This window comes from Urocitellus parryii, chromosome 7, assembly GCF_045843805.1.
Source record: "Urocitellus parryii isolate mUroPar1 chromosome 7, mUroPar1.hap1, whole genome shotgun sequence".
Classification (NCBI taxonomy): Eukaryota; Metazoa; Chordata; class Mammalia; order Rodentia; family Sciuridae; genus Urocitellus; species Urocitellus parryii.
Window position 1 is genome coordinate 76,569,173 of NC_135537.1, and position 13,334 is coordinate 76,582,506.

The window sequence follows — 13,334 nt, forward strand, 5'->3', positions numbered from 1 at the left end:
TTTACCAGCAAATGCCATTGTTTCATTCTTTTTAAGGCTGAATAATATTCTGCTATGTATAGATACCACATTTTCGTTATCCATTTGTCTATTGAAATACTAGATTGGTTCCATAGTTTTAGTTATTGTGAGTTGAAACTGATAGAAACCTTGATGTGGTTGCATCACTGAAGTATGCTGATTTTAAGACCTTTGGATATAAACTGAGGAGTGGGATAACTCTAATGGTGGTTACATTCCCAGTTTTCTGAGGAATCACCATACTGCTTTCCAGAATGGTTCCACCACTTTGCAGTCCCACCAGCAATGTATAAGTGCACCTTTTCCCCCACATCCTCACCAACATTTATTGTTGTTTATATTCTTGATAATTGCCATTCAGACTGGAATGAGATGGAATCTTACTTTTGATTTGAATTTCTTTAATTGCTAGAGATGTTAAACATTTTTTCATATATTTATTGATTGATTTTATTTCTTCTTCTTTGAAGTGTCTGTTCAGTTCCTTAGCCCATTTACTGATTGGATTATTTGGGTTTTTTTTTTTTTTTGGTGTTAAGATTTTTGAGTTCTTTATATATCCTGGAGATTAATGCTTTATCTGAGGTGCATGTGGTAAAGATTCTCTCCCATTCTGTAGGCTCTCTGTACATGATCTTGCTTGTTTCCTTTGCTGAGAAGAAGCTCTTTAGTTTGAATCCATCCTATTTATTGATTCTTAATTTTAGTTCTTATGCTTTAGGAATCTTGTTAAGGAAGTCAGATCCTAAGCCAATATGGTGAGGATTTGAGAGTGGAGATATCTCTTCCATATGAAGATTTTATTTCCTGTGAATGTATTCCCAGTAGAGGGATAACTGGGTCATATGGTAGGTTTTTTTTTTTTTGAGGACCCTCTATACTATTTTCCTTAATGACTATAATGATCAAATTCTTGTGAATAGTGTATGAGTTTTCCTTTCACTACATTCCTGATTGCATTTAAATAATATATTTTTAATCAACAGAGAAAATTTGTCTATATTTATGGTGTACAACATGATATTTTGATATATATCTACATTGTGGAATGGTTAAAGAGAGCTGTTTAACATGCATTACCTTATATGCTTATGCGTTTTGTGGTGAGAAAAATTAAAAACAGTGATTTTTGGAATATAATATATGATATTAGTTGTAGTCACCATGTTCAATAGATCTCTTGAACTTATTCCTCCTAACTGAAATTCTGTGTCCTTTAACCAACATCTCTCCAATGCTTCCACTTACTGAGTACAACAGATGTCTAAGGAACACACTCTTGGGAAAGCTGTTTCTTTAAGTAAAAGAGGAGTGGATACTCTCTTGCATCTCAGTAGGGGACACTCCCTCATCATCAGTGCCCTCCCCTGTGTCAGCCAGTGGCAGAGCTGAGACCCTACAGGGCAGGGGTTGATCCAAGTCCAGCAGCAAAGCTCTGGGGCTGCACTGGGGCCTAGGAGGGTCTGACCATGAACCCTAGGTCTTGTGTGTGGAACTTCGGCAAAGGGTAGAAAGAGGGAAGTTTTGAGAGTCTATCAAAATGAATCTCAGAGAACACACTAAATCTGTCATCTTATATAAATTGCTGTAAAGCAATATTCTAGCCACAGATTTTTTTCAGGAATAATCAAAAAATCTAGACAAATGTCTAAATGTGAATTATGCAAATTGAGGGAAGATTTTCTGTGGCTAGACTGCATTTTGATCTTGGAATTTACCTTAGGAAGAAAACACATTTCCTTATCTGTAAAGAAATCTGGAGAATAGCACATGAAGCAGGAATCCTAGATTCTTGTCTGGATTCCACCACAGCAAAGGCCTTTGCACATAGAACAATTGGCTTTGCTATTTTTCAGGATCCCTGGAGAATCATCAATTAGAGAGGATCATAGATTACAAACATGAACATGGCCCCTCTCAGGAGACACAAGGTGGAATTAAGATATATACACTTTTTTGCCATCATTAATGCAAACTGCTGTGCTAACCTAGTGGTTAATATAAGGCATTCAGTTCATGTTCTGGACCAATTAAGGTTTGTCAATTCAAATACTATTCTTTCTCACAAATTCTAGTAAGAGTTCTGCATTAGTAAAGATGTGTTGGGGATCTGGACTATTCCCCAAAAACTGATGTGTTGAAGAATTGGTCCCCATTGTAGCAATGTGCAGATGAGGGCTTTGGGGGAAGTGAGTGGATCATAAGGGCTCTGATTTCATCAATAGATCAATGTGTTGATGGATTCGTAGATCAACAGACTATTGGAAGGGGGTGGAAACCGTAGTAGGTGGGACCTAGCTAAATGTAGTCCATCTTTGGGGCATACCCTTGGGGACTATATCTTGTCCCTAGACAGTTCCTCTCTGTGCTCTGCTCTACTATGTCCTTCTACCACAAACCCAGAAATAATAGGGTCAACTGACAATAAACTGAAACCTCTGAAACCATGAGTCAAAATACATCTTTCCTTTGTTTAATTGATTTTATCAGTGGTTTGCTCACAGTGACAGAAAACTGACTAATGCAAGATGTGTTATGTGCTGTATTAGTTTTCTGTTACTATTGAACAAATTATTATGAACCTAGTGGCTTATATTTCTTGTAATTTTGTGGGTTGGAAGCCTGTTTTTTTCCGGGCTAAGTCAAGGTGTTGGAATGGCTGCATTCCTTTTTGTGAACTCTTGGATTCTCTGTTTCCTTATTCTTCCAAGTTTCTAATGGCTGCCCACATTTCCTGGCCGTGATACCTTCCTCCATCTTCAAAGTCAGCAAGAGTGGGTGAAGTCCTTTTACAATGCATGATTCTGATTTTTTCTCTGCCTCTCTCACCTTCATAATATGATTACATTTGGTCCATCTGATAATTCAGGGGAATCTCTTCATCTCAAGGTCAGCCCATTAACATCCCTAATTTCCATCTGCAAACCCGAATTCCCTTTTGCAATGTTAAGGTAACATATTCATGGATTCCAGAAATTAAGACATGGACCTCTTTAAGGAGGGCGTTATTCCACCTACCACAAAGGGGGAAAAGAAAAGGTCTTAATAGTTTTAGCAAATTTTTGGATATTTTTAAGATTCTTTCCTTCGGTGTTTTAGAAAATTAAAATCAATTGTGTCCTTTTCAACTTGTAGTCAAATGTATCAACCTAATGAATTTGCCAGATGAAAGGGCTTTGTGGCATCTCTTCCTGCTAGTTTGACTTTGGGGAATCCAAAGAAAAGGAGGAAATTTTTTATTTTTTTGCCGGGGGGATGGGTTACAGTCCATTTTGAGTATAAATCTCGGATGTCCTGAGAAGCTGCCGCTTTGGCACATATGCTATAAAACCCAACCTGACTTTGTTTATATGCTATAAAATGAAGTCAGGTTGGGAGGAGATTCTTGATTCTTCCTCCCTTGTACTTAGTATGGTATAGGGTAACTACCTAGTCTAAGCCATTCCTGTTATACTTTTAGCCAAAGGATCTGAGGAGTCTTACATTTTCAATGTTCCTATCTTAAACTCAGGAGAAAAGTAAAGAAACTCATTTCCAAAATCCTTCATGAGTACTTTCCAGATCATTCCTTCTCCTGTTTTCAAGGTTCACCCCAGGGAACTTCACAGTTTCTTTCTTTTCTCACTTCACAGTTAAGACACACTGAGCGACAATAGGGAGATGGATTTTAAGTTGTACTTTGAAAGAAAGTGGAGACCTCATTGCACCCTTCCTTCGGGAGTAGAAAGCACTAGAGCATATCTTTGCAAAGCTGTGTGGGGTGGCTGGGATGAGGACTGATAATTAAGTGGAGAGGGACTAGTTGCTGGTGTTGGTGGAGAAGTAATGGGATCAATCCATCTTTTCTTTTCTGAAATAGAAATGAAACCACATTCAGGTTACAGTTTCATGATGAAAACATTTCCAGTAGACTTTGGGGAACATAAAAATGTGGCTCTTCTCTACTTTGTCCATGTGGTTAGAGTCACATCTCTGCTTTTCTAACATGGGTGAGGACCAGAGAGAAGAGTGAGGATTTTCTTGTATTCCTATGAATCAGACAATTCCAAGTGTTTGGAATACTTCAAAAGTGAACCTAAGGACTCGTGACAGGGCTCAAAGAATTGTCATTCTGGTATTGTGATAATAGTTCCATGCTTCACTTTTAGAAGAGTTTGAAAGAATTTCAATGTCAGAAAAATGTTGTAACTTCATCTTAGAACTGTTTCTCAGGGTCTAACTGGATAGGCACACCCTGAAAGGGTGCCAAAAGATGAAATTGCTTTTACAAGTTGGTTTTCGAGTTTCAAAGCAAATTTTCAATATTCATTTGCCTCTACTTTGAGTTAATAGGCATAAGAAGAAAAAAGACTTGGTCTCTGAGGAGCCCTTCAATCTTGTGTGTAAAATAACCCTGCTCTCTGTGCTGCTTATCACTTTACATCAAAAATTAATTCAGGGTTAAAGGCAAAGCAATGTAACTTACAGAAAACAGCAGTGGTAAAACATTATTTGGCAAATTATTTAAAATGTTCCCAATGCCAATATCAAAGGGTGAGAAAACTTAATAGGCATGGGAAGAGAAGAGCAATTAAAGGTGTCAAAAGATCCACAAAAATGAGTAACATCCAAGTAACTAAAATAGAGCTAGCAAAGAGGTGATGGAGGAAGGGAGAGATGACAGCTCAGAGCAGTAGCCTCTGGAGACCCCTCCATGTGGCCATCAGCAAGTGTCCTTGGGCTGGCCCTGAGCCAATGGAACATGAAATAATGGTGATGAAGGAGTGAGATGAGCAGCCATTAGACCTCAGACCATGGACCTCAGCCAGTGCCCACATCACACTGTGTCCCAGTCAGATTCCTTGGAGGGAAAAGCTAATAAATAAGTCTGTAGAACCAGGGATTCCTTAATAAAATACAAAACTTTGTGTGGAGGTAGGATTTTGAAGTAGCCTCCAGATCTGCACCCAATGCTCTACATTCCCTGCATTTTCCCTGGGGCTGTGAATAGAAAGGAGATGACCTCCATGATTAGGTTTGGTTATACTACATGGTTGGTGTTAAGAAGCGGGCTCATCCTCAGGGCCCTAACTTTATCCAATGTGCCTTTTCTATATGTGACTATATATATAGGTCTGAGAAGAAGGATGTCAGGGACTCAAGGCAAGAGAGGGTTTTAATGTAAGGAATTCCTATTGTTGACTCTGAAGGTGGAGTGACCACATGGTAAGGATGTAGAATGACCTGTCAGAGCTCAGAGCTGCCTGACTAAAGCCAGAACATGAGAAGGGACTTGGTCTATAGCCACAAGGAACTAAATCCCATCACAACTTAGAAGAGCTTGGACAATGTCCCCACCTTGTTGACAGGTGATTCTGTCAACACCTTGATATTGGACTTGTGAGACCCTCCAGGGAGAACTCAGCCACTCATACATGAGCTTCTGACCTAAAGAACCCTGAGCCAATATGTTTGCATTGCTGTAAGCTGCTATAGTTATATAATTGGTTATGCTATGACTGACATGCACAAACGATTGCACTTTCTAGGGTAATTATATAAAGAAATATTTTCATCAATGGAATTCAAACAGTAATTTATAAAATATCTTCAAACAAGTTATATGTCTTGATTGTACATTAGGAATCAACAGAAGATGTCATTAAAAAATAAAGTTCCTTAAAATCATTGCAGTTCTATTATATTTTAAAAAAAGTTCATCCAGACAATGGCATTTTGTTTTGAAAGATGTTATCCAACCCGTCCCAGCTACTTACCCCTGTTGCTATTGAGACCAAAAATAAAGGGCATGGAATATTATTTTAAGTCAATTTGGCCTTAAAACTTAGACAAAAGAAGAAAGAAAAGAAAAACTTGGAAGGCTATAGCTAGTTAGGTTTCTTCACATTGCCTTTATTCAAAGATCACTGCCCATTGAACCATAGTTTTGCAATCTACTGTACCAGAGGCAAAGTGCTCTGTGATACAGTTTTGTGAATTCTCTGTAAATAAAGAAAGTTTCTGTGTTAATCAGATTTCTGTGACAAAATACCTGAGAACAGTCAATTCACAAACAAAAAAGTCATATTTTGTTTCCCAGTTTTAGAAGTTTCAGTCTATGGCCACTTGGTTCTGTTGTTTCCGGGCCTGTGGTGAGTCAGAGCATTATTGTGGGTAGACATGTGATAGAGTAAAGGACAGGAGGGGTGGTTGAGAGATAAAGGGGTTGGGGACAAAGTGGGCCTTTCAAGGGCATATTCCCAGTGGTCCACTTTCTTAAACCAGGCTTCACCCCTCAAAGTTTCCCAAACCTCCCATAAACCCACTAAATTATGACGTCAGAGACCTTATAATGCAGTCATCTCCTCATCTGAACACTGTTGCATTGAGGATCAAACCTTAAATATGTGAGCTCTTAGGGAACATTTGACACCCCCAAGAAATGCACACTTTTTCAGCACTAAAGGTGATGACTTAAGCCTAAGCAAATTCGTTTCAAGAGACTCTGGGTTTAGCCCCCCTCTCTTCATACTGCTTGCCGGGGCCTTTGCTCTATACCTAAGGGATAAAATAAATAATTGAACTGTCTGATGAGCGGGACTATATAGATAAATCATCCTTCAGAATTTTAAGTCAATAACGAGATAATTTTCTTTTGTGTTCAAAGCTGTTTTGGCTCATATCTTCTTTTTACTCTTCCAGGGTGGAAAGACAGAGAGAGTACTTGCAGTTTCCACCAGTAGACAGGCATAATAATAATCAAAGAACATGAAACTGAAGCCAAAATCTTTGCCAGGCTAAAAGAAGCAAATTGCACCGAAAAATCATCCCAGACTTACTGGCTGCTGCGATGGCAGCCCTTATTGTGTTTCTCAGCCCCATCTTTCTGTTTTTCTTATGGCAAATGTCACATTGTTGACTTTCCATCATGTAATGTCAGAAAGAATGATCATTAAGCAACCTTTTGAAAAAACAAACATCTTCCCTTGGTTCTTGAAAGAATTGGAATAAAAGAATTTCTGAAAATGATGTCCCCCTATTTCATTACAGTAGGCATGTGAAAAAGTCCTGGTTATTCTGGAAGCTGTGGTTGATTTATTTATTTAGAAACTGGTTGCCTTACTTTGGTGTCAAAATTGTATCAAATGAAGGTAGATGGCATTTCGATTATTTTAAAAGTAGAAAACAATTTTTATGCCTTCTGAGGATTGTGACAGAGACTTTATAAGGGGCATGGTAAGGATTGCTGCACTCTGGGGCTTTGACTTATCACATACATACATTGTCCTGGGGGTAAAAGGACAGGCTTTGTGCTATGTCAGAAAAAGCAGCTTCCTTTTTTAAAATTTAATTACTTACTTTTAATTGACAAATAGAAGTGTTTCTTTCTTTCTTTCTTTCTTTTCTTTTCTTTAAATTTTGAAAGCAAGTCTCATTGCTTTAGTTTTATTGGTGTTAAATATTTCAGAATTCTACAAAAAAATCCTTGAAGATTATATTAGGATATGATAAATCTGACAAAGGCTTAAAGATTCATAAGTGCAATTTCTAGCCCATATCCCAGTGCTTATAAACTCTTTCATGATAAATTTACATATGTTCTTGACAGGTAGGGAGCAAGAACTCCCTAGATCTGCTTGCTCCCCATACCCCTATAAACCTCTGGGAACAGAGAGAACCATCAGAGCTTTCCCCTGATTCCTCTTTGGTAAATGCTGGCACCTTGATTCTATCTGGCTGGCTATGTTCATCTTTCTTCCTGACTGTGGGAGAGCAGAAAATTCAGATCTGGCTCCTGGGATGGCTTTGTTAATTATTTTGTATTTTCATCTAAATAACCCAAGAAACAAGGGTAATAGTGATAAACTCCATCTACTGCATTTCTGTGTTTTAGTGACTCTGGAGATAGCAGTCAGCTAGGTACAGAGGGCAGGGAAGAGTGTCTCTGGGAAAGACAAGGTCAGCTGCAACAAACTAGGAGGGTGATTGGACAAGAGGGGCTGGGACAGTAAGGATCAAGGACAGTGGAAGTCTAACCTGTGACTACTTTGTAGGCCGCTTAAGATCCTTTTCTCTGTTCTAACAATAGTGGAGGATTTGGGAAGGATGTCAGCCTGGGGGTAAAAGGACAGGCTTTGTGCTATGAGGAGTTCCTGGGTGAGTGGATTAAAGGAAAAACAGAGAGCATAGGACAGTAGGGAGAGTGTTCTGAGGTCTAGGCAGGAGGTGGCATTTCTTTGGATTTGGTGGAGCAGAAGAGAATGGCAAAGTTGAAGCTCTGTTTAGGAATTTGAGTTGACCAGGTTGGTGATAGTTTGGCTGAAGAAGTGAGAGGAAGGGGGCTGTTATGGGATTTTTTTGTTTTTTTTTTTTGCTCTGGAACTGAGAACCTTGGATAAGAGGCTTTTTTTTTTTTCTTTTTGGTTTTGTTTGCTTGCTTTATATTTACATAAAGGGCTTGCATTTCATTTGGATGTAGTCAGTGGGGGTTCATTTGGATCACCACAGATATCAGAGAGCTGGTATCTTTATCACGTGGTGAAAAAGTGAAGAAAATAAGGTAGAATTCTAGAAACAAATTTCTACAGTGGTAAGGCCAAAAAAAAAAAAAATCAGAGAAATTTGAGATTACCTATTCAATTCTCAAGACACTCCTTCCAAATACTGTAATTTTGTTATTTTTCCAATAGACTGTGGCAACATTTTAATTTCTGTTACAACCTCTGGGAGGAAAAAAAAATAAAGGTAGGAATAGCAGGGTGGGTGAAGCGAATCTGTGAGGTAGGATATGGAAAAGGGAAGTTTGGTAGATAGAGGATTCTTCGTGCTTTATCTGGAACAGCTGAAGGCAACAAGTGACAGAGAGCAGGTGAACTGTTTTGATCTAAACCTTGGAATCATAACAACTGATGGAGGGAAAATATAGAGCCAGCTTAAGGGATAACATGTTTTCTCACAGCTCCCTTTGGAAGGCATAATATTGAGTTCGAATTTTGAGCAAAAAAGCCCCATAGTCCCTCCAAAGCTTACACAATCCTTGGAATCATATTTTAACAGATCCTTAAAACCAGGCAAGATGTTTTCCTACAAAAATGTCCTATAGACCAGGAAAAAACTGAATCTAAATTCAGTATTTGTCTGTATTTCATTGCCTACGTTTAAATGTTCCAGCGGTATAATTCCATGATCCAGATTTCTATGAGAGTGATCTTCATATGAAGAATTTTAAAAGTGATTTACACATTTTGTGGGTACTTTCCTTTTTAGCTTTGAACACAATATAATTTGAGAACAACGTAAATAAGGGGAAGTAATATCTTGCCCTCATATTTTAAACCAGAACTATCAACTGAAATAAGTTAGAATTAGAAAACAAAACCTGTCAAATGTTATTTTTTTTTTTGGTGAAAATTTTTTATTTACTTGTGTGTTTATTGAATCAGAGAATGAAGTGTGCAGATAGAGATAAGTAAATATTGTTAACTAAAGTAGAGTAGAAGGATTCAAATTATTTCAACTATTCTAGGTATTTTGTGGCATCAAATATCCTGCCAAGGTTATTTTATTTACTTATTTATGTGTGTGTGGATTGAACCCAGGGGTGCTCTACCACTGAGCTACATCTGTAGTCTATTTTATTTTTTATTTTGCAGCAGGGTCTTCCTAAGTTGTTGATGCTGGCCTGCCTCAACCTGCTGAATAGTTGGGATGATGGGAATATCTCACCACATCCAACTAAAACAGAATTTTAAATGTACAGTGGTCTGTCTTCAAACTGCATATTCATTGCCTCACATGAGTAAGCAAACAGCCTTAGTGTTGAACGTCTGAATGTTGGACCTGAGACACACAATGCTTTCTCCTGGGATGAGACTGACTCCCTCCCCAGGAACAACTCCCTTTAACAGAAGTGGAGCCTCTTAGCTTTCTCCAACATCTGGCAGAAATTTTTATATTTGTTCTGATAAAGATCATGTCCTCATGCTGCTATTAATAATCAATAAATGTAGAAACAAGATATTCTGTTTGGTGTAGGTAAGTTCCAGTAGCAAAGGATCCATAGTTTTCCAGGACTCAAAGATTTATATTTGCACACATTAGTTTTGGGAAAAGTGAGCACAGTTTCAAAGTTTATCAGATATCAAGAACACAACTAGAAGAGTGTTGTTTCTCTTTTTCCGGAATATAGATTTCTTTTTTCTCCTCTCCTCCTAAATGTCTTTCGTTGAACTTACATTGGCATTACCTTCTGCAGTTGGCTCTTTTCAAGAATGTATTGTTCTCAGCGTTCTTTTCTTTCTTTTTCAAATTGCGTTCTCCCATTTCAATAGGAATCAGGCTCCTTGAGCCTAGTGACTTCCTAGGCAAGAAATGTGTCTGACTAATTGGCTAAATATAGGTGCCCCCACTGAGCTGTTCACTTTCTTTAAGGAATTCTCAGTGGTGTCCTCTCAGCCACTTGTCTTTTGTATTTAACTTTTTTTTTTCTTTTTCTTAACAGAAAATGCTATGCAAGTCTTATTCTAGTAGAATGATTAGTTACACAAGAAAAAGCAGAAGAATTTCCCTTGAGAAACATTTAGGATAACCTAGTTGGAAGAATTTCCTCTTTAATACTTCAAATACATATTTCCTGCATCAATGGCTTAAACCAAAGTTGATTTTCTCCTCTTGTTGGAGCAGGTGACAGTTAGCTTCATGGTAAGAACTTAGGATCTAGAGTAAGACCTGGGTCTGAATTTTGCCTCTGTTGCTCACATGTTGTTCTATGTTCTGATACAAATTGTCCCACCTCACCAAGAACTAGTTTTCTCATTTGTAAATTGGTGATAATAATAAGGATCTCTACTGCTGTTAAATAATTACTACTACATGCCAGGCACAGAGGCATAGCCCACTGAATTTTCTATAAAAAAAGCTATACAGGAGGGTCCTTGGAGAATCTGAAGAAATATTTTTTTTAATCATGTGTTCTAATAGCAGCAAGAATGAATGAGTTCTGGGTCCAAGTAAATATGCTTTTATTTTTTAAAATATTTTTTAGTTGTTAATATGGAAAGAAACCCTCAGCAAAGTTTAGTGATTTCAAAATATTCCTTCAAGAAAATTTTTCGATCTTGGAAATAAAAAATGAAGAAGAAGAAAAAGGAGGAGGAGGAAAAATAACATCAAGACAGTACCAGGGAACCATACTTAAAATTAAGATCAATTAGTCAAGTATTTTTGATGCAGGTATGGGTGTAGCTCAGTAGTAGAGCACTAAGCTAACAAGTGCAAGGACCTAGGTTTTATCCAAAGCACCATAAAAGACAAAAACATTCTGTCCCATAAGAAATATTATTTCTCCAAAATAGCAGATCAATTTTGGTTACTATCTGATTGTGTTGTATATTATTTAGTATAATTTAGTATATACTATGCAGCAATTGGTAGCTAAACTTCATAGTGGAAAACAAGTTTGGTTATTTTTTTTTTGTACACATATATTTGCATTTTTTTTCATTTTTTTAAGATTAAAATTTATCTTTATTTGTGTTCTTAGGGCCTCTGAGATAAAGTTACAAAAAATATGTGACTACATACCAAATTATATACTGCTTATTAGAGACAATTGAAATATGATCTATGCAACCATTAATCATAAGAAAGCATTAATATGAGTATTAGAAAAAAGGACTTGAAGACAGAGTACATTATGAGACAATTTCAAATAATTTAAAAAATGACAGATAAGATGAACAATCAACAAATAAACAATTATAGTTGTCAATTTTAATAATTTCCTTTCAATAATTGATAGAATAAGCACATTATACACAAGTAAGAAATAACATAAATTTGAACAGTACTATGATTCAACTTAACCTAATTGGCATTTATAAAATGAAATCTTACTATAATAAAATGCACATTTTTTTTCTGTTGGACAATATTTGCGTATATTTTTAACATAGAATTATTTTTCAAAAGTGTAAACTTTTGAGGAGATGGTTCTGATATTGAAATGTGTTACGAAGAGACTTTCCTTCTCTCTTGAAGCCTCCAGCATAGTCACTGAGACCTTTTTAAAGTATTTCCAGGATGTGGAGTGAGGATTTAAAAAGAAAAGTTTTGCAAATCTGTAATTAAATTAATAATAAATTAATAAATAAATAATAAATAAATTAATAAATTAAATAAGGTGGTTCACTGCATAGAACCATGACCCCATGTATTTCTCACAGTGGCTTTGCCCTTTAAGATCCACACTTGTCTCTCACAGAAGATCTGTCAAATCACTCACTAAAGTTTATTATGTAGTTTTAATTTATTCAGTCATTTTGTTAAACTTTATAATATATGTAGATTTAAATGTCCCCTCCCAAACTCTGTCAACCCTAAGTTTCTTGCTCTGTGATTCTCATTGGGGAAATAGGTTGAATACATTCATACTTGGTTATTAGTGAATGTGTATAGATATGTACAATGATCTGGAAATGACCTATTGATAAGTCTGTTATAGTCCCATGGAATTTAAAATGACTTAAGAGATTTTTATGTGTGTGTGTACATGTATATGTATATGTACATATTGTATAACATAAACATTGCTTATTAATACAAATAAACATGTAAATATTTTATGTAAATATAAATCTATAAATGTAATATGGAAATGCATATGTTTATATCTACATATTTCTGAGCTCCAAGTGGGCACAGGTTGACAAGATATATAGTGTGTTAATATGAACTTACCTCTTCCAGCCAAGGGTGTGACTCCTCAAGGTTGTGGCTTGGCAAATAAGAGGTTAATAGAAGGGGAAGACTAGACAAAGTAAATAAAGTCAGTTAATTGCAAGAAGCAGTTGCACAGCAACTGCAGCCAGGGAAACTGTTCTCTAGAAGCAGCCAATGAAACACAGGAATGAGTTAACCAGGGAGTGCTTGCCTCCCTTGCCCTGTCCCATGTTCCTTCTGCCCTCTCTCTGTCCTCTCTCCCTCTTTCTGCATCTCTGTCTCTTGATTTCTTCTTTTCCTTTTAGCCTCTTTGTTGTTTCCTCTTGGTCTCTGCCTCTTTGCCTTTTTCCCCCCAATACATGCATCTAAGATTCTAAGATTTACACATTTATACACACACACACACACACACACACACACACACCGTCTGTGGAAGCAGATGAGAGATACTTCATTGCTTCATCCTCTCCAGCTTTCTGCCCATTGCTCTGACAGTGATCATGCAAGGCAAAGTCAGGCTGCACACTTTCCTTACATGCCAGCTGAGCACAAGACATGCCCAGAGTCACCTATATGTATTTAATGTGACATCATAATCCATGGAAACTGTATTA